This window comes from Macaca thibetana, chromosome 15 (genome assembly GCF_024542745.1).
Source record: "Macaca thibetana thibetana isolate TM-01 chromosome 15, ASM2454274v1, whole genome shotgun sequence".
In the NCBI taxonomy this organism is placed as follows: domain Eukaryota; kingdom Metazoa; phylum Chordata; class Mammalia; order Primates; family Cercopithecidae; genus Macaca; species Macaca thibetana.
In genome coordinates, this window is record NC_065592.1 from 51,750,602 (window position 1) to 51,771,862 (window position 21,261).

Sequence of the window (21,261 nt, forward strand, 5' to 3'; positions counted from 1 at the left end):
GCAACTTTAGGAAATACCAATACTCCATTCTTTGGCTTGTTTAGAGCTCAGCATTTTTATGAGTTAATGCCAATATCGTATATAGCTGATGCTATCCTATCAGTGTTTTGAAATAATTTTGTCTATAGATAACTTGAAGGAAATTCAATATGACGGTGCCTTTTTTGTCACAAAGTGTGCTTTAAATTTAAGTCTAGCAAGAAGTGATTAAAAACAGATGCAATTTTTATTGCTCAGTGTCGAGAATCAGTTACTGTGCAATGTTGAGTATGGTTACATTCTTATGTGGTGGGCTTATATGCTTATCTCTGTCAACTGCATGATCTTCCCATAAATCTACATCTAAATCTAAAGATTTTAGATCTACTTTTCTCCAGATCATGGTATGACACTGAATGGACTAAATGTTTATTGCTTCCGATATGGTTTGGGAATAACACTTATATTAGGCATAAAGAGAAAAGTATAGCTGAGGTCACTGTCTAGGGTTCTATGTTGTAACTTTGTATTTAAAGGAAAAATAGCTCAGGTATGCTTGAAGGAATGAGATGGAGCCACTCGCTTATTGGAAACTTACCTTTAATAATGTCTGAGTTCTACTCTTCTTAAGGCACCACCTATTTATCCGCTGGTAAGTGTGTTTGGACTTGTCAAAGGAGCATCACAGCCTACAAGTAGGTGATGGGAGAAAAATATAATTTAATTCCTTGTTTGACAACAATTCTAAGAAGAATCTGAAAGAAAGACAACTGAAAAATTAACTCAGGCAGGGACCAATAAAAATCAGTCACCGAAGATGTTCCATAATTGATACAGTGAGTGCCAAAGACTTACAGTTACTTAAGTAATTATATATGATCAGAAAACAAATTCAGTCAATTGTAATTTCATATCCCTGTTGCTGACTATGAATTATTAACAAATACATTATACATACTTCTGAAACTTCTGTCATGCTCGCTATCTTTAGATTATAATTTGTGTAATTCTATAGGACACTGGATGTCCAGGGTGACAATGCTAGCCAATTTAAGTAAAGGCCTAATCTTAAGGTCCTTAAGTTGATGATAAAGGTATTAAAGCCAAGGAGGAACAGAATATTAAGACCCATTATAATTCTGCATAATGAAACCATAAGTTGTATATGAGCCCCAGTGGGTTGGATGTCATAGATAATTTTGTATAACATAGCTGTTTCTACTTATGCATATAGGAAGCAGTGCCATTTCATAACCATATGCCACAGAGCAAGTGGCACTGGGCACTGGCAAGTTATAGCAGAAATTTTAAGGCCAGTAGCCCTCTTTTCTAATATTAAAAGTTTAGGTTATGCCACAGTCATTCTGAAAGTTCTCTATTACTCCTGGATTTATATTACATGAACCATCTGAGTCACTACCTGAGGTTCATAGGTCATCAGCCTTAAAATATAAATTAAGTTGGAGTCAAATGTACTAATTAGGTGCATTATCTTTCTATTAACTTAGAGGCTATAAATTATGTTTTTTTTTCTCTCCTTTTCCTAATAATTTTCTTTCTCTTCTTGTAAATCACCCCAGTAACTGAGAAATCAGCATCTTAGACCAACCTCAGGCAACCTCAAGCCTTTATCTTGCATCTTGGTGTGATTCTTTTCTTCAATACTTTTTCAGAAGTTAAGGAAGCCATATTATGTGCATCTTAATGCCTTCACAATTGTCCTTTCAGTTGATAGCTTCTATATATTTACAGTTGGGTAACCTAGGGCCCAGATATTTCAAATTACTCATTGAGGTTGCCAAGTCATTTACAGCAAAGCAAGCAATACAGCCCAAGAAATTCTGACTTGTCCATTGAAAACGAATACCAATCCTGGCTCCATTATTCACTATTTTCGTGACAATGGAAATGTCTTTTAATTTTGAGTCAGAATTTTCTCATCTTTAAAATAGGAATAATAGTATCTAAGAACTTTGCAAGTAGAAGACTGGATATGAGATAATACAAATACAGTACCAGGCACATAGCAGGTACTCAATAAAAAGTAATTTTTTCCTTTCATTGGTGTTACTATGACTATATTATATATCCTATGAAATTCTGACATCTGTGTCCACTTGCAGTGTCTGGAATATCTTAATGTTCTCAAATGAAAGTCAAGTTTTGTGGATTCATTGTATATTTTTTGGTTTGACCTTACCATGAGGCTTGCAAATACTATCTTTTAACCCATTACTTTAATAACAACTTAACACTGTTTGCATAAGCAATCAAAAAGAAAACTAATAAATACTAAGCCTTAACTTCCTCCTCCAGTCCACACATTTTAACTTATTGTTGTTTCTATTTATATCTTTTTTTTTTTTTTTTTTTTTTTTTTTTTTTTTTTTTTGGAGACAGAGTCTTGCACGTTGCCCAGACTGGAGTGTAGTGGCGCGATTTCAGCTCACTGCAACCTCCAACTATCAGGTTTGGGCGATTCTCCTGCCTCAGCCTCCCAAGTAGCTGGGGTTACAGGTGCCCACCACCACGCCCAGCTACTTTTTTAACTTTTTTGTATTTTTGGTAGAGATGGGGTTTCACTCTGTTGGCCAGGCTGGTCTCGATCTCCTGACCTTGTCATCTGCCTGCCTCAGCCGCCCAAAGTGCTGGGATTACAGGCGTGATCCACTGCACTCAGCCTCCGTTTATATCTTATACTGCCTATATCTTTAAAAGTTGTTGTAGTTACTATTTTGGATTGGTTCATCATTTAGTCATTCTACTTAGGATAAGAGTAGTTTACACACCACAGTTACAGTGTTATAATATTTCGTGTGTCTTGTGTACTTACTATTACCAGTGAGTTTTATACCTGCAAGTAATTATTTATTGTTCATTAATGTTCATTTCTTTTGATTGAAGTACTCACTTTAACATATCTTGTAGGATAGGTCTCATGTTGATGAAATCCCTCAGGGTTGTTTGTCTGGAAAAATGTTTGTTTAACCTTTATATTTAAAGGATATTTTTGCTGGATACACTATTATAAGGTAAAAGTGGTTTTCCTCCAGCATTTTAAATATGCCATGAGCTTGTATTAGTCTATTCTCATGCTTCTAATAAAGACATACCTGAGACTGGGTGATTTATAAAGGAAAGAGGTTTAATTGACTCACAGTTCCACATGACTATGGAGGCCTCACAATAATGGCAGAAGCAAAGGGGAAGCAAGACACATATTACATGGCAGCAGGCAAGAGAGAGCTTGTGCAAGGGAGCTCCCATTTATTACTGTAAATATAAATCAGATCTCATGAGACTTATTCACTGCTATGAGAACAGTGTGACGGAACTACCTCCATGATTCAATTATCTCCATCTGGCCCTGCCTTTGACATGTAGGGATTATTACAATTCAAGGTGAGATTTGGGTGGGGACACAGCCAAATCATATCACCACTCTCTCCTGGCATGTAAGGTTCCTACTGAACACTCTGCTGCCAGACATATCGGAGCACCATTGTATGTTATTTGTTTCTTTTCTCTTGCTGTTTTTAGGGTCTTTCTTTATCCTTGATTTTGGGAGTTTGATTATTAAATACCTTGAGGTAGTCTTCTTTGATTTAAATCTGCTTGGTGTTGTATAACCTTTGTGGATTTGGATACTGATATATTTCTTTTGGTTTGTGTTCTGTTATTATTTCCTTGAAAAAACATTCTACCCCTATGTCCTTGTCTACCTCCTCTTTAAGCTAAAAACTCAGATTTGCCCTTTTAAGACTATTTCCTACATCTTACAGGCATGCTTTATTGTTCTTCATTCTTTTTTATTTTGTCTCCTGATATGGTTTGGCTCTGTATTCACCCAAACCTCATCTTGAATTGCAGCTGTCATAATCCCCACGTGTTGTGGGAAGGACCTGGTGGGAGGTAACTGAATCATGGGGGTGGGTTTTTCCCATGCTGTTCTCATGATAGCGAATAAGTCTCACAAGATCTGATGGTTTTAGGAAGGGCAGTTCCTCTGCACATGCTCTCTTGCCTGCCACCATGGAAGACGTGCCTTTGCTCCTCCTTCACATTTTGCCATGATTCTCAGGCCTCCCCAGCTATGTGGAACTGTGAGTCATTAAACCTCCTTTTTTAAATAAATTACCCAGTCTCCCAATATGTCTTTATTAGCACCATGAGAACAAACTAATACATCTCCTCTGACTGCATATTTTCAAATAGCCTGTCTTCAGGCTCACTAATTCTTTTTTTCTGCTTGATCAATTCTGCTATTAAGAGATTCTGATGCATTCTTCAGAGTATTTTTCAATAGCATTTTTAAGCTCCAGAATTTTTGCTTGGTTCTTTGAAATTATTTCAATCTGTTTGTTAAATTTATCTGATAGAATTCTGAATTCCTTCTCTGTGTTATCCTGAGTTTCTTTGAGTTTCCTCAACACAGCTATTTTGAAATCTCTGTCTGAAAGGTCACATATCTCTATTTCTCCAGGATTGGTGTCTGGTATATTCTTCAGTTCATTTTGTGAGGTCATGTTTCCCTGGCTGTTGCTGATGATTATGAATGTTCATCTGTGTTTGGGCATTGAGGAGTTAGGCATTTATTACAGTGTTACTGTCTGGGCTTGTTTGTACCTGTCTTTCTTAGGAAAGCTTTTCAGATATTCATAAGGACTTGCATGTTGTGATCTAAGCTGTTTTTGCTTTAGGGGGCACCCCAAGCCCGGTAATGCTGTGGTTCTTGCAGACTCATAGAGGTACTTCTTTGATGGTCTTAGAAAAGATCCAGGAGAATTCTCTGGATTACCAGGCAGAGACTTTTGTTCTCTTCCCTTACTTTCTTCCAACAGTCTTTCTCTCTGGTCTAAACCACCTAAAGCTGGGGGTGGAGTGATACAAGCACCTTTGTGGCTACCACCGCTATGACTGTACTAGGTTAGATCTGAAGCTACCACAGCACTGGGTCTCACCCAAGGCTTGCTGTAACCATTCTCTGGCTACTGCCTCTGTTCACTCAAGGTCCTGGAGCTCTACAACTAGCACGTGGCAAAGATAGCCAGGACTTTGTCCTTACCTTCAGGGCACCAAGTTTCCCTAGGCCCCAGGTTAGTCCAGAGGTGCCTTCTGAGAGTCAAGGACTAGAGTCCTTGACATTAAAAGTCTGAACATTAAAAGTCTACCTGGTGTTCTATTGTATTGCAGCTGAGCTGGCAGCACTCAAACCACAAGATGCAGTCTTCCACTCTTTCCCCTGCCTTTCAAAAGGCAGATGAGCCACACCCAAAGCCAGCACCACCATAGGCCCACAGAGAGTAATGCCAAATTGCCACCAATGTTGCCTTAAGACCCAAGGGCTCTTAAGTCATCTTGTGCTTAATGCTACCTGACTAGGGACTCATCCTTTAGGGCAGTGGGCTTCCTTCTGGCAATGGGCAGGTCCAGAAATGCCATCCACAATTCAAGTCCTAGAATCTAGGACCCCAAGAGCCTGCCCGCTTGGTGCTCTACGCCACTGTGGCCAAGATGATACCTGAAGCCAGGAGGTCTCAGAGACTCACCCAAGGCCCTCGACATAGTACCTGGGTATTGCTGTTGATTATTCAAGGCCCAAGGGCCCTTCACTTAGCACATGATGAATGCTGCCAGGACTGGGTTTTTTTCCTTTAAGGCAGTGAGTTCCTGTCTTGCCCAGGGTGTGCTTAGAAATATTGTCCAGGAATTAGGGCCTAGAACAGGGGTCTCATGACTCTGACCAGTTCTGTATCCTGTTACGGCTGAGCTGGTATCCAAGATGCAAGACACTCCTCCCCAACTCTTCCCTTTCCTCTTCTCCAGGGGAAAGAATGGGTCTCTTCTGGAGCTGCAAGCTGTGTAGCCTGGGCTTTGGGGAGGGGTAATGCCAGCATTTCCTTAGCTGCTCTCGCGGTGTCTCTATAGGTTGCATGCTCCCCTAGTCCACTGTCTCTGGGCCCAGTTCAGCACTAGAACTCACGTAAACGTCGCAGTCCTTGTCCCCTAGACTGCCTTTCAAGTGTACTTAGAGACCCATAGCACTTTAGCCCATGGTGGCAAGGATCACAGGAACTCAAGTTCTGACTGCTGGGATTGGCAATTCCCGTTTGGCTAGGGCTGGTCTAAATGCTCTGGTCTGTGGGTGGATGTCAGCTGAGTTTGGCCTAGTTTTGTTTTCTGCTCTAACAATACAGCCCTGAGTTCAATGCCTCGTAACTACTGTGCTCTCCCTCCCTCAGCACACTGAAACACTCTCCACACCCTGCCACTGCTGGGGGGTGAGGAAGGGGTTGCATTAGATTAGAGATTTTTTCTACCTCTTCATTGCCTCTTTCAGGGATAGGATGTTAAAACCAGGTACTGTGAGTTCTCACCCGATTTTTGGTTCTGATGAAGGTGCTTTTCTTGTGTAAATACTTGTTAATTTGGTGTCCTTGTCGGGGGACCATTGGCGGAACCTGGTATTCTACCATCTTTCTCCCTGCTCCAAGGTTAGGTTTTGAAATGCAAAGGAAATGTCTTCCTTTTCCTAGAAGCAGTTTCTTCACTTGGTTTCCAGGAGTCCAGGCCCTCCAGTAGCATGTCTCATCAGCCACTTCTTTCAATCTCTTTTGCATCTCTTTTGCATCTCTTTTGCTCACTCTTCTTTTCTCTGGCCTTCCTAACACTGATGTGCCCTAGGCTTAGTACTAGGACCTCATCTCTTCCCTTTCTTCCCCTTCCTACCCTTCTTTTCCCACCTACACTGTCTTCCTTTGTGAACACATCTCATTGTCAGAAATCCGAAGTATATGCTGATGAATCATAAACACATATTTCTAGATCAAACTCTCTTTTGTGCTCCAGATCTCTAAATTTAACTGCCTGCATAAATGTCTGATAGACATCTTAAACTCATTACAAAGAAATATGATATTTTAATTTTCTAAAGGAAAACAAAAACAAAACTTTTGCTTTAGCTACTGTCTACTTCATTTCATTTAATGGTAACTCCACTCTTGGGTGCTCCATGGCAAAATCCTAAGAATCATTCTTGAATCTCCTCTCTTCCTTCATACCCATGTCAGTTCATTAGCAAATCCTTCTAGTTCTTCTTGGAAACCATAATCAAAAGCCTGTCACTTTTCACTATCTCTGCTACCATTACCCTGGTCCAAGTTATCAGGAACAGGATAATGAATTATTAGAGCCACTTCCTGACTGGTTTTTCTGCTTTCACCTCTACCTGTTTATAGTTTTTCTCAAACAGAAGCCAAAGTCATCTTTTAAATCTCAAACCAGCTCAAAAACATCTAATGATTCCTTATTTCTCTTCAGCTCAAAAGCCACTGTAATACTATGTCCTGTTACCTTTTAAACTTTGTTTTCTATTTATATTAATTTTCCTAGCCCTGCTTCAGTCCCAGTTACCAGCACAGGGCCCACTACCTGCCCCTGGTCTTTATACTTGCTGTTACTCTTGCTTGGATTTTTTTCCTCAGGTATTAGTCTTTCCTTTGAAGACTTTACTCAAGTGTTACCTTTTCAATAAGGCATGTGCTGACCACTCTGTAAAATTGTGTCCCATAAGACATCCAATATGCCTTAATCTGCTCTTTTTTTTTTTAAACATAGTGCTGATCTTCTTCTAATGTATAAATAATTTACTACTATGCTATGCATATTATTATTTATCTATAACCCCAGTAAAATGTGATCTCTACCAGGACAAGTATTTTTTTCTTTAATGATTTAGTCTTATGAATAAAATTTACATATAACTATTGATTGAATGAAGGCATGCCTATGTTATATACTTGTGCTGCCATATTCTCTTTTATTTCTGACTTCTGATAAGAATCACTGCGTTCCTTTGGGAGCATGTGTCTACAAGAAACTATTATTACCCATAGGCATATATCTTAATTGCACTCTGTTTTGGTTTGATAACAGTGAAGAGCTGATTGCCATGTCAAATTTTTTCAAGGTATCATCAGTTGTGTTAAAATTGCACTTTATACATCAAAATTAGTACCAGTTCCAAGAAACATGAAGATAATTCTTTGTTTTAAAAATGAAACTAGTATAGAATCTGGGATATGACGTTTAATACCTAAAAAAGGACTTCTTAGATCTCATTCATTCTCTGCATTTATATTGAAACACAGAGGTTAAAAGAACACCAGTTCATCCAAAAGACATCTATTACATGCTATTAATATATGCCAGGCTCTGTCATAGGCTTTTGAAGTACAAAAGTGAAGTGCAACCGTATTTTTACCTTTAAGAAGGTAGGGTCGCTTCTAATATTGTAAGTAAGATAGAGAAGTAAACATTAATTTCATTACAGTGAGATTTTTACTTTAATAAGAAACATCTGAATAAACCTTGCTTGCAATTTAGCCCTGGAAAAGTCACTTGGGATCTACTGTGATTCTTCATCTCCTAGTTCATTGTAACAGGATAAAAGGGATCCAGGCTTTGTAACAAAGTAAAAGGAGATGTAGCCCAGTCACTCCAGTATTTGAAAGGAAAATGTCCTAATAATCAATTTCTAGAGCAAAAACTCGGTATGTCTATTTCCTGTAAGTCTAAAAGATCTGTTTATTCAATTAGTTATCAATTTTATATTGATGTCTGTGATCTGTGGCCCATCTGTTAAATGTTACAAATTTTGTTCTAGTTTTATAGCATTCTTAGTGATTTTATTAGTCCATTATAAAGTTCAGATAAAAGTATGAATGAAAAGTCTACTTCACGGTGTCAAATAATATAAATTAAAAGTTGAATCCAGTGTTCAATTTGGTGTGCAAGACTTCATTAATATATGTATATTATTTGAATAGAACAAAGTAGTATATGCTTAATATTAGGGTTTTGATAAAACTTCCTTAAAACTTCTTACTAAAACTTATTTGAAAATGATCAAGAAGTTGCAGAAATGTTCTCTGACTTCTCTTTCTCTTTCTCGCTCTCTGCTAGAGGTGAAAGAGAAGAGATAGATTGTATGCCATACATCTTACATTTTTAGTGATATTAAAAACACCTGTTCCCTTCCTGCCTATCAGAAATAAATCGTAACCTTGTCTGACAAGACTATGTTCATGAGTTATAACATTTTTCTCTTAGAAATATTAGATATCAACTCAGACTAATGGTCAATCTTGTTGCCAAGGGGAATAAAAGGTGATAAAACATAACTGAATGATGTAGGCGGCAAAAAGTCAGAAATTCAAAAGTAATAACATGATCATCCCATGAACTAGCTTCTCTCTCTAAAAGAAAAGGTGACTGAAATGTGGAGGAATGCCCCAGGTCATATTTGGTTGTATTCTTCAAACATTTACTACCAGAAATGATACAAGGTTTATTTCCTTCTGCTTCAGTTTTCTCATTTTCTTCAGTCCCCTAGGAACTGGTTCTTAGCCTAGTGGTAGGATAGTTTGTATTCTCCAGCACTAACTTTTCCTTACAGTATTGTTTCAGTTAAATTATTTAGGCTCTACTTCATGCCATTTTCCTCAGTCTGTCAAAAAATAATTATTTGGGAGCTGTGTTAGGTATAAGAACTCGGCAAAGCCCTCAAATTTGTGTGTGAATTGGGCACTGCCTTGGGCCTCAAGGCAGATAACAAGCAAGGCAAGTAGGACTCAGCTCTAGGGGTGCTCATGTAATAGAAGATTTTCATTGTAAGGTAGTTGGCATTAGAGATACAGTCTAGTCCCACAGCTTGCAGACTGTATGGTCATGTGTGAAATACTGTCGGCGCCTCATTTCGTCTTTTCCAAAATAGGTGAAATCTTGAAGAATAATTATGATCATAAGCAGTTGTCACATTCTCAGGTCTCAATATGTGTTAGTTTCTCTATTCTTTAAAGGGAAGATTCAATTTTATGAATCAGTAAGTGGGTATTAGTTAAAAGTGTACCCCCTACCTCTAGGTAAAGGCAAAACAATATACTCTATTTTTCTTTTCAAATACTTATCCTTTTAACTGTTATTTAAATAACTCTTCCTGACATTGAAAGCAGTTTACCCTGGGGACTCTCTATTACTTTTATGGAATACATTAAACTCTTTAATGAGAGGCAGTGTGGTCTACTGAAAAACAAATAAACAAAATATTCTCCACATCAGGATAGTTAAATGTTTTACCTTAACTCTACGATATGCTAAGTGACATAAGTTACCAGGTCGTTGGTATCTCTATGAATTTGTTTGTTCTGCATGAGACAGGAGTAATAATACTACATATTACACATAATGATTGTGAGAATTAATATATGACTAACGCATGATGGCTACTCATTTGTAAGCTGGTTTATCACCAACCTTGCTTTATCTGGGAAAAAAATCTCTACTGCCTACCTGACAAAGTTGATGTACAGATTATAATAGATAAATCCATGGCAGTCTTTGGAAAACAGTCCACATCTAAGGAATAAGAATAGAAAACAGTGCTACTAATTATCATTGTGTGATTTTCTAACCATTTGTTCATAGTTCTTCAAAGGTAAAGAGGCCTCGATTCTTATCCTGCTTCTCAACCTCTCTTATTTTTTTGTTCTAATCCCTGCTTTTCAGACTTTAGTCAGTTTTTTCAACCTCTTAATTTCTCAGGATAAGGACATTCAGCACAGTTTGAGACAAGGTGGCTTTTCAATCTCAACTTTTATGTCAAGAAACCTAAGGGGCAATCACCTTCCTCTGGGCAACTTTTGGAAAGATGCTGAAAGGAAATTTTCCTCTATCCATAGATTATCTAAATCAATAGGTCTGTGGATTGAGCTTCTACAGGCACACAAGTGGGATAAAACTAGTCATTTAAATTGGCTTTGGGGGCTTTTTAGCTTTGCTTTGCAAAAATACCCTGTCTAGACAAATTCGTACTTAAACTTTCCCTATGCAGCCCTTATGAAGACATATTTAGGCCTGAGAATTACTCTGCCACATGGATATTTTTATATTTACTTATAGTTTCTCTGTTTCTTTTATATAGTTACTTTGTGTTTGATCGGGGAGAGTAATCATTACTACCATTTTGTCTGGAAATTTCATAAAGATTAAGGATATTTAAGGTATTAAAAATCATAAAAGGGAGCTCGAGTGATTTTTAAGAAGTAATATTTGAGTTGTTCCCATTAATTGATTCAATTAACTGTATGTTATGCTGGAAAACCTTTTGTATTGACCCTCTCTGGGTAAGCCTTTTTAAATGCACATTTATAAATTTCCTTTTCTCAGGAAGCATAATGTAGTGGTAAAAAGTAAACAATAATTGCAAAACTTATAATGTGAAGGAAACATGATTCTGAATATTAATCCTCATTGTCCAGTGATTTAAATATGTAGGAAACTGGAATGAATATTTTCTTGTGCCCAGTTATACACTGGAGTTACATTTTCTTTTGAAAGTTTCTTGAAATAAAATCCTAGTATTTGTTTCCTTGAAAAGGAAGGGGTCAAGAGAGATTAGTAATACAATTGACATTAGTGTTCTGGTTACTTAGGTTTCAATAAAAATACTCAGATAATGCTTTTATGTAAATAGTTCACTATTCACTTTCTACTTATCTGAGGCAAATACATTTTAAGTTAACTCTTGAATTTGCATCCTAAGAATTGTTGTAATTAAATAAAACCTGAACTCTACCTGTTCATTATCAGGATGAAATACATGCCATTTCTACTCTTTACCATTTGATGCATAAAATGCTGACTTAGCTCCAAAAGATAAATTATTTAGGTTATTAAAATTAATATAAGATTATTATAAGATTAATATAAGATCATTTTTTTATATTCTATTTTTAAAATTGTGTATTTTTGATATAAACTGGTAGCTCATGAGTTGAGATACAAGTGTTGGTGAGAAGTAGAAGTCCTGAAACTGCACAGGAAATATTTTCTTCTTCCTCGTTGCTTCCTTCCATATCTTAGACCATCCCATGTGCATAGTTCATAGGCATGTATACTAAATTTACCTAAAACTAAGCTTTTTATCTTTTTCTCTAAACTACTAAACCTAGGGATTATACCTAAACTTTATCTTACATATTTCTCTACTCTATTTCCTCATGTTCACCCTCATTGACAATAGCTTGATTCAGGCCTGTAGTATCTCTATCACAGTATATTGCAAAATTACCTTAGCTTGTTGCCTTTCTGATTACCTTGTCTCTACGATGATCTGTTTAAAACTAGAATCTGACTATGTCACTCCTTGTTTGTAACTCCTTGGTGGTTTCTCATTCCTACAGAATAATACCCCAGCTCTTAAACAGAGCATACCAGTCCTAAATAGTCTGTCCACACTAGCTGAGAAAAGCAGAACTGCTTTGAGGTTTCCATGTATATCATGATGCTTCTTGCCTCAATATTTTAGCTAATATTTCTCTGGAAAGGTCTCCTTATACTGTTTTTCTGAATCAGCTACTACTTAAATTTTAAGGTTGAGCTCACACATCCTTATAGGAAGCTTTTTTGGTGTATTTTCTGTCATTCACAGGTACTGGGGACTGAGGTGCCCTTCTCTGTTCTAAAATACTGACATGGTGAATTTTCATATAATTTCCTATAATCCAGTTCATATAACTTCTGAACTGGATATTCTGTGCCACAAATTGTCCTTGACTGTGAAAAATGTAAGCTCCTTATACAGAATATGTATATGTATGTCTGTATATATATTTGCATCTTCAGCACCTGACAAAGTATCTTACACAAGTAGATGCTTAATGATCAAATCCAGGTATTTAGGATATTCATCACCTTGAACATTTATTGTTTCTTTGTTATGGTAATATTTGAAACCTTTTCTTCTAGCTGTTTTGATGTATACAACATATTAATGTTAACTGTAATCACCTTATTGAGCTATCAAACACTAGAACTTATTCCTTCTAACTAGATGTTTGTATCCATTAACCAACCTCTATTCATCCCCTTTTCCCACACACACTCTTCCCAGCTGCTGAAAACTATCATTTTACTAACTCCATGAGATCAAATTTTTTAGATCACATATGTGAATAAGAATATATGATATTTGTCTTTCTGTGCCTGGCTTATTTCACTTACCATAATGACTTGCATTTGCATCCACGTTGCTGCAAATGACAGGATTTCTTTCTTTTTTTATGACTTAATGGTGTTCCATTTTGTGTGTGTGTGTGTGTGTGTGTGTGTGTTTGTATATATATACATTCATATATATATACATATATCATATTTACTTTATTCATCCACTGATGTATACTTAGATTGATTCCATATCTTGGCTATTGTGAATAATGCTGCAGTAAACATGAGGGTTCATGTATCCTTTTCATAGATCAATAATTTCCTTTCCTTTCAATACATACCCAGTAGTGGAACGGTTTGATCATATGATAGGGAACTTTTTTTATCTTCAATGTACTAGTGTTGAGCTGTGCTAACTAGGTAGCCATTAGGCATTTACGGCTACTTAAGTTAATTAAAATTAAATTAAAAACTCAATGCTAAATACTTATAGTGATATATAAAATAGTACCAACATTGCAGAAAGTTCTGTTAGTCAATCCTCTTCTCAAGTATTACTACAAAATGTCTTCTTATCACGTAGAATCTCCTGTAATGCAAATTTCTCTTGAAGACAATGAAAAATGGAAATTTCAGTTTCAGTTTCCCCTTTTCTATGGAATTGCCAGCACCAAACACTTACACAAATGCAGAACATTGTATCTTACTTAGAGACAATATAGGCAGAATATTATTAACATGGACAATGAAATATAGGAATTAAACCTTCAAGGATAAGTAGCATTTGGAGTATTGAGAAGGTAAAGGATGAGAAGAATATATTTTAAATGAGTAAAATTCCAGGATTAGGCCAGAGCATGGCCTAATGAATGTGTGGGTGAATCTCTTTAAGGGAAGTAATTAAAGTATGTTTAGGATTAAAGTAAGATGTAAAGTTAAAAAGAGGATACAAAATGATGTAATAGATGTATAGATATATGATAATGATATATGATAAATATATAATAGATGGATATATGATAAACAAAATGTAGTAAATTATTAATAGCAAAATCTAGTTATTGGTATATGGGTGCTACTATAAAATCCTTTAACTTTTCTCTGTGCTTGATACTTTTATAGTAAAATATTTTAAAATTTACATGTATACAGTAATTTAGCTATGTACCAGTACATTACAAAGAAAGAGAAAAGGAAATGGCCTGAATGACTGTTTGTGGTATGAAGAAAGTTAGGCATATTTATCATCCTTGGTTTTTATACTCCAAGAACATTTAAAAAGTAAATGCAAAAGATGTTTTAACTAAGTTTGATCTAAAAATAATGAATTTCTAATCTAAAGGTACGAGTGGAAAGATGTTGACATTTGCTATCTGTATGAATTTGGATAAATTACTTAGTCTTAAATTCTCCAAACCTCAGTTTCCTTTTTAGTAAACTGTGATTAACCGTGGTACCAACTTCCTAAGGTCATCATGAGGATTGACTGAATTAATACAGATGAAGTACATAAAATAAGGCCTACCACCTGGTAAAAATCAGCTAATCTTTTTAGGAAATAGACTTTAAAAAAATATTTTATCAATAGGTCCCATCCTACCTTCAGTATTGTGTTTATTTAGTAGGTTATATACTATTTAATGCCTGAAACCAAATGACCTGTTTGTTTGTTTGTTTTAATGAACCGTTTTTTTCCTTAAAGCTTATTAAATAAGAGCTTGGAAAAGAGACTCCAAAGTGACAACAAAAGTTATGATACAGGCATAGCAGCTCTCTTGGAGGAAGTCAGAAGTAGTATTAATGTTAAGTTTTCCACAGAGCACTCTTTGAGCCTGCTGGTTTATAGAACAAAACAGACTTCTGGAGCTGTTGGCCGATTAGCACTCCCCGGGGAGAGAACTTGATCAGGAATGAGAACGCTATATAGAAAAGCAAAGCACAGAGAAAAGAGGTGTCTCTTGAGGTTCAGTGGATGATTTTTGTTCTGTCATTGATTTCTTCACCTTGAACGATGGTTGCAGTCTGTATAAATTCAGCACAGTACTCTCCATGCAGTTGTTTATAGCTCCAACTTTCAGACTTTTCATTACAGGAGGTTCATTTTCTCTTTCTTGGCTGCATTTAGCACTGAGATGATAAATAGCTCTTTTGGAGCCGGAGGAGGTTCTGAGATTATAAATTGTAGTTTAAGTACATATCCTATCTTCTCCTGAGCCCAAAGGAAAGGATATGGATGAGTCCTGCTCCATTTGCTCCTTTTAAATAAACATGCAAAATATAATTATGGGCTATGTTTATGGATTACTTTACAAGTTATTCCCTGGCTATGAAATCCTAAGACATATATACCCCAAATATATAAATCACCAGACTATGCTATGGGCCTGAATTTGCCTAAGTCCTTATTTGGCTTCTTGAAACTAGAAATTCATGGCCTGTCTGCCAGGATGGGAAAAAAAGGAAGGGGAAGACAAACCTATGTGCACTGTGGTGCTTGGTTCCATTCTTGCCGCAGATTGGACTCTTGCTGGCGATAGTATGGCAGTAAGATTGCATTGCCATCTAGAGAATTGTGCCTATTCCAATTATTCCAAACCTTACAGTATATAGCTGAGTTTATACTACTACCAGTATCTGAATGCTTCTTAGCCAAATAAATCTACATGAGCATAACCTTTCTCCATCATTTTCTGATTTCATGGCATTTGGTCGTTTTAAAGACACCTATGGTGCTTCCTCCATTCCTGTAGACCTTGTGGTTAGTAGTGATTCATATGTAGTAAATATTAAATAATTCAATACTTTGTTAAAATTTAAATAAAGGCATCTTGAGTGAATGAATAAATGAACAAATGAGAGAATTAATAACTTTGAGTTTTTTTTCAACATTTTCTAGAATATGGACTTTTCTGATGACTCAGCAACCATTATTTTATATAAAAATATTTTTGGAATACTGATCATAGAAGTGATTTTTGTAACCTATTTATAAGTTACATCTGCCTATTTATTTTTAGTAACAATTTCCCCACATTTAAATGAAATATATGCCCACAACAAAAAATTAAACAATATCAAAATACTTTAAAGTGACAATTATGCACATTTCTTATCACTCACAAATGAGCACAGATAGTAACATTTTATGACACTTCCATAATCTTTTTTCTATAACACACAACACACAGAGGCACACAGAAACGTTTTCTGTTTGTTTGTTTGTTTTAGAGAAAAGGTCTTACCCTGTCGTCTAGGCTGGCTATAATGCTATCATAGCTCACTGTAACCTCAAACTCCTAGGCTCCACTGATTCTTCTGCCTCAGCCTCCCCAGTAGCTGGAACTGCAGGTGTCCACTGCCATGCCTGGCTAATTCTTTTGACAGAATCTTGCTGTGTTGCTCAGGCTGGTCTTGAACACCAGGCTTCAAGCAATCCTCGTACCTTGGCCTTTCAAAGTGCTGTGATTATAGGTGTTCTAATTTTTTGCTATCTTTTCTTAGAGAGGGAAGGGTATTTTCTTGAGAGCTATCTTTTAAAATTAAAAGTATAATTGAAATGCTTTTAGTCAAAATCCTACACATATCAAGAATATATTCATGAAGGTAGAATTTCTATGTACTTTTTGCTCTAAGAACATTTGTTACTTTTGAGTCTGAATAGTGTGAACAACCTAATTCACTTATGCTGAAAATCTTAACACCAGCATTAAAGATTTAAAATGCAATTGTTACAAGCACAAAATTTAGCATTAAAACTACCCTATGAGGACTATTTATTTTATTATCTTGGAGATGTACACTATATTTACCCACATGGTTATTGCCACCACATAATTGCAGCTTTTAGAGTTGGTATATATTAAAAGTCTGAGCTCTTAACATCCAAAATGTCTTTTACATTTCACTATGTCTAGATGACATTTATACATTCTTCCAGGCCCTGACAACTGCCTGGAAGCAGTAGCCATTTGGAAATAGTCACAGTAATTCTGTTTGTCGTGATTCAGTATTAGATAGAACTGGGCTGGTAGACTAAGTTCTGAATCCTGGGATTCATTGTTCTCTGTGTGTGTGTGTGAGTGTGTGTGTGTGTGAGTGTGTGTGTGACAGAGAGAGAGAGAGAGAGAGAGAGAGAGATAAAGGAAAGGAGCAAGGGACTGAAGGAGAATATGAATGATAAATAAATTTAATTCCTTCTTTCTTGAATCACTTTTGCTCCCTTGGTGATCCTATACATGTGTCTATTTTTTCTCATCTTTATTTTGTCCACATCTTCCTTTCATTTACTCCTATCCTTCTATTCCCATGTAACTTTATTATTTGGGTTATTATAATGTATCTAGACCTCACCTCTGATCTATGTCTTTTTTACCTCAGCAATTTATTTCCCAATTGTTCTATCAACCTTATTGTTCTTAAGAGACAATAAACTATGATAATTTTTCAGAAATAATTTTGTTTTCTTCCTCATATCTTCTAATGTTGAGACTATTTCTCTGTTTTCTTCCATCCCTATCCCTCAGTCTCATAGGTTTATTTCTCATTTCCAATCCAGCGATTTCAAAACCTGTACAACAAACCAACTTAGCAGACCTTGGCGACTTGAGGAGATTCCACAAGACAGATTTCTCCGATGATTGTGTTCCACCAAGTTCTACCACGAAGTTATCTGAGTGATCCTGTTGAACATTGTCCCATGTACCAGTCCCTGCTCTTTCCCTTTGCATGTTGTTGGTTTTGAGCTCATCGTCTTATTAGTGGTTATTAAGAGCTGAGTCTCTGAGGTCTTGGCATCATCTTTGATTGAGGCTCCTTCCTTGGATATCATGGCCATGGCCAACCTCTCTTTCTCTCAGTCTCTCACTCTTCCTCAGCAACTCAACACTCCTCTCTCCCTCTCCCCCACTCCCTTCCCTTCTTCTCCCCATTTCCCCTTTTTTCTCCTCTTCTCTCCTTTCTTACCATTTGCAGTGTACCTCACAGCAGTTTAACTTGCCTAAGAAGTAAAGCATAGGTGCATAATATGATAAGGGGGCTCATTGTACGGTAAATGAGGGGAGATACCGATTCCTGGAGGGCTGTATATCCTGTCAGATACAACTTGGTAGGTTTTAAAACATTCTCCTTACGCTGGAGAGGCTGTGGGCACTCTAAAAAAGTGTCAGCAACTCTTTTTTCAGTACCTCAGGCAATCTTTTTAGTCTACCTCTGCTGCGATTTCAAACTTGCTTTGTTGTTATTATATTGCCCTTTGCTTCTGTTGTCTGCATTCATGTGTTGTCTTTTTGCCTAGATATTCTTATTAAATATTTTATTAATGATTAGTTTGATTCATCATTACAGGGTCACCATGAGACATTGTCTCTGGCTTTTCCTCAGCTTCACATTCTACCCACAGAGGTCAATATCATTACAATGCTTAAATACAGCTGTAGCTCCCAGAATCCATTCCAAGGTTAGACTCATCCAGTTAACCATGAAGAATATTCAGACAGTCTATGACATGAACCTTAATGGATGGTCATCTGTTGGCTACTATGATTGCATTGAATAAAGAAACAATTAGCAATGAAGGAGTGTCATTAATAATTTAGACTTTGGAATCAGACAAACCTAGATCTGCTGACAAGATTTGCCATTAAAAGCAGTGTGACTTTGAAAAAGTTTATGTAACTACTTTGAGTTTCAGTATAAAATGGACATGATAACAGCACCAACCTCAGGCTTATTATAAGCATTCAGATGCTATAGGTAAAGAACTTAGTGCATTGCCAAGAATATAAAGTGCTTAATAAATTATTCTTATCATCTTTATTTTACTGGTAAGTGGAAATTCTAGGGCAAAGTGATCTATGAATGCATTTTTCCACTAAATGTTAAAATCTTTAGGTAGATTTTATTTTCCCAAACCTCTTTTATGATGGTCTAGATATTGTCACATAAAGTGATATAAACAATCAAAACAACCAAAACATGAACAGATATATCATATCCTGAAAATGGAAGCCATTCAACTTGTATATATTCAAAATTTATATTCCACAGATTGGAGATATTGAGACATCCATAAGTATGGACTTTATTACTGCCACCTGGAATTGTGAAGCCTCACCTGTAAGAGATAGATGATAATCAAACAAAAATCATAAAAGTTTAAGAGAATCTAGGGAATGCTGAACTAAAAGGAGGAACATAGCCATAAAATAAAACATTAATGCTTACTTCAGGCAGATCATTTTCATTCTATTTCTCCTTCAATGTAAAGCCTCCTAATTCTGTGAAATTTCATGTGCATCCCTTTGTACTTTTTGAAATTTGACATTGCATTGCATGGGGAATTGTATGTAATTCCTGCAATCCTAAATTAATTTCCTGATTTTTTCCAAAAGGAAATCTCCTCTTGTGCTCATTGACCTAAAAATTAAGTGGTGGTAAGATAATAGCACCTCCCAGGGTATGCTTCACATGCAGTGTCTTAGTGCGATGTTGATGTTATCCAAAGAGGCTAAATAATAGGCTATTCTCCATGGCCCTCAACTGCCAGGCTTCTGAATATGCTGAGACAAGACACTTGGGTTACAGAGGCAAATAGAACTAATTTAGGGGACAATTTCCTGTGCTCCCACTTAGTACTGCTTAGAATTATAGAATCCTGCATTCATAAGGGTTTTTAGCAAGTATCAAGTTTAGCATTTCATAAAGTGTTTCCCAGAGTAATGTTATCATCCCAAGAGATGGCAATATGAAAAAAGAGAAAGAAATTCTGTGTTTAAATCAGTTTGTTAAATATTATCTTTCCTTGTGGTAGTCTTAGAATGTTTATTATGTTAAGTAGATTGTGAGGGAATGATAAGGAAAGGAGAGGAAGAAAGGCAAGAAAAGGAGAAAGGAAGGGGAGGGGAGGGAAGGAGGGAGGGAGGGAAGAAGGGAGGAAGGAAGGAAAGGAAGGAAGGAAGGAAGGAAGGAAGGAAGGAAATAAATATTTGTCAAACTTGATTATGTTAGCATCTTCTAGTGCACAAGCATTATACAGAATGGTTTGTGAAATACCAGTGTGATTCCAGCACTTCACTTTACAGATAAAGGAACGGTGCCACTTCCAGACAAAAACGTGCCACTTTAATAAAAATCAGAGCACAGTTTTAAGTTGTTAAACATTAACCTGAATTGGCAAGAGCACAAGGAGAGCTCATCTTCCTGTTTGGCATCACAACAGCTGGTGCTGGTAGTTCTTTCATTCTCCCTGCTCATGTTTTTTCCCCCTCCACCTAATGTTACATACAGCTTCATACAGCTTTTCCTGTCCTTAGAGACACTTGATACCAAATTGCCTTTGTCTTCATAATGGTGAATAGCAGCCCAGAATTCCCATTTTCATGCCATGGACTGATATGAAACCTAATCTTATTGACCACTCCCCACTCTTCCTTTCAGACAATGTGAACACTAATAGGAACAGACTGTAATGACACAGTCACTTATTTTTTTAACCTGTTGCCGTTTACTTACAATGAATATAGCATTCTGTCTTTCTGTGTGTTTCCCAATAATAGTGCTAATATTTAGGAATTACTTGTTTGTAATCTTGTTTTCAAATGTGAGCTGGGACTGGGCATGGTTGTTCATGCCTGTAATCCCAATTCCAAGGTGTGAGGATTGCTTGTGGTCAGGAGTTTGAGACCAGCCTAGGGAACATAGCAAGACCTTATCTCTCTATATATACATACATCCAAAGTGGTTCCTTACTGTGTCTCCATTTAAGAATCTGAACATGCCTAATGTTTGGTAGAGAGGACCAGTGGCAATTCCCTATTGTGGTTAAAGGGAAAATTATATGTTTAGTTCTCCTGAAGATTCAGTTTCTTTAGGCCTTTACCAGCGAGATTGTGTAAGTGACAAAGTAAAGCACTTACACTACATCTCTCATTCAGCCTGGCAATTATGTCACCCTGGAAGATGCCCAGTGCCAGATCTCATTCTCATGCAACAAGACCCCTCTTTTATGCTGCAGATTCCTAGGTCTGTCTTCTACTGCAGGACATCCCTTACTACCTCCATCAACAGTCAGTGTGGCTTTCAGGTCATGGCAGAAGGAAAAGGCAACAATCTTCCTAATCCACATGCAAGCAGACACTCCCATGCATCAATAGTAAACTAGCCTCACAGAAAAGAGAGAAAATCTGTGACTACTTGAAAAGTATGTCAAAGTAAAGATTTTTCCCTTCCCTTTCATTGACAATCTAATATGGTAGTATATTCTCATTCTCTGTCTCCTTC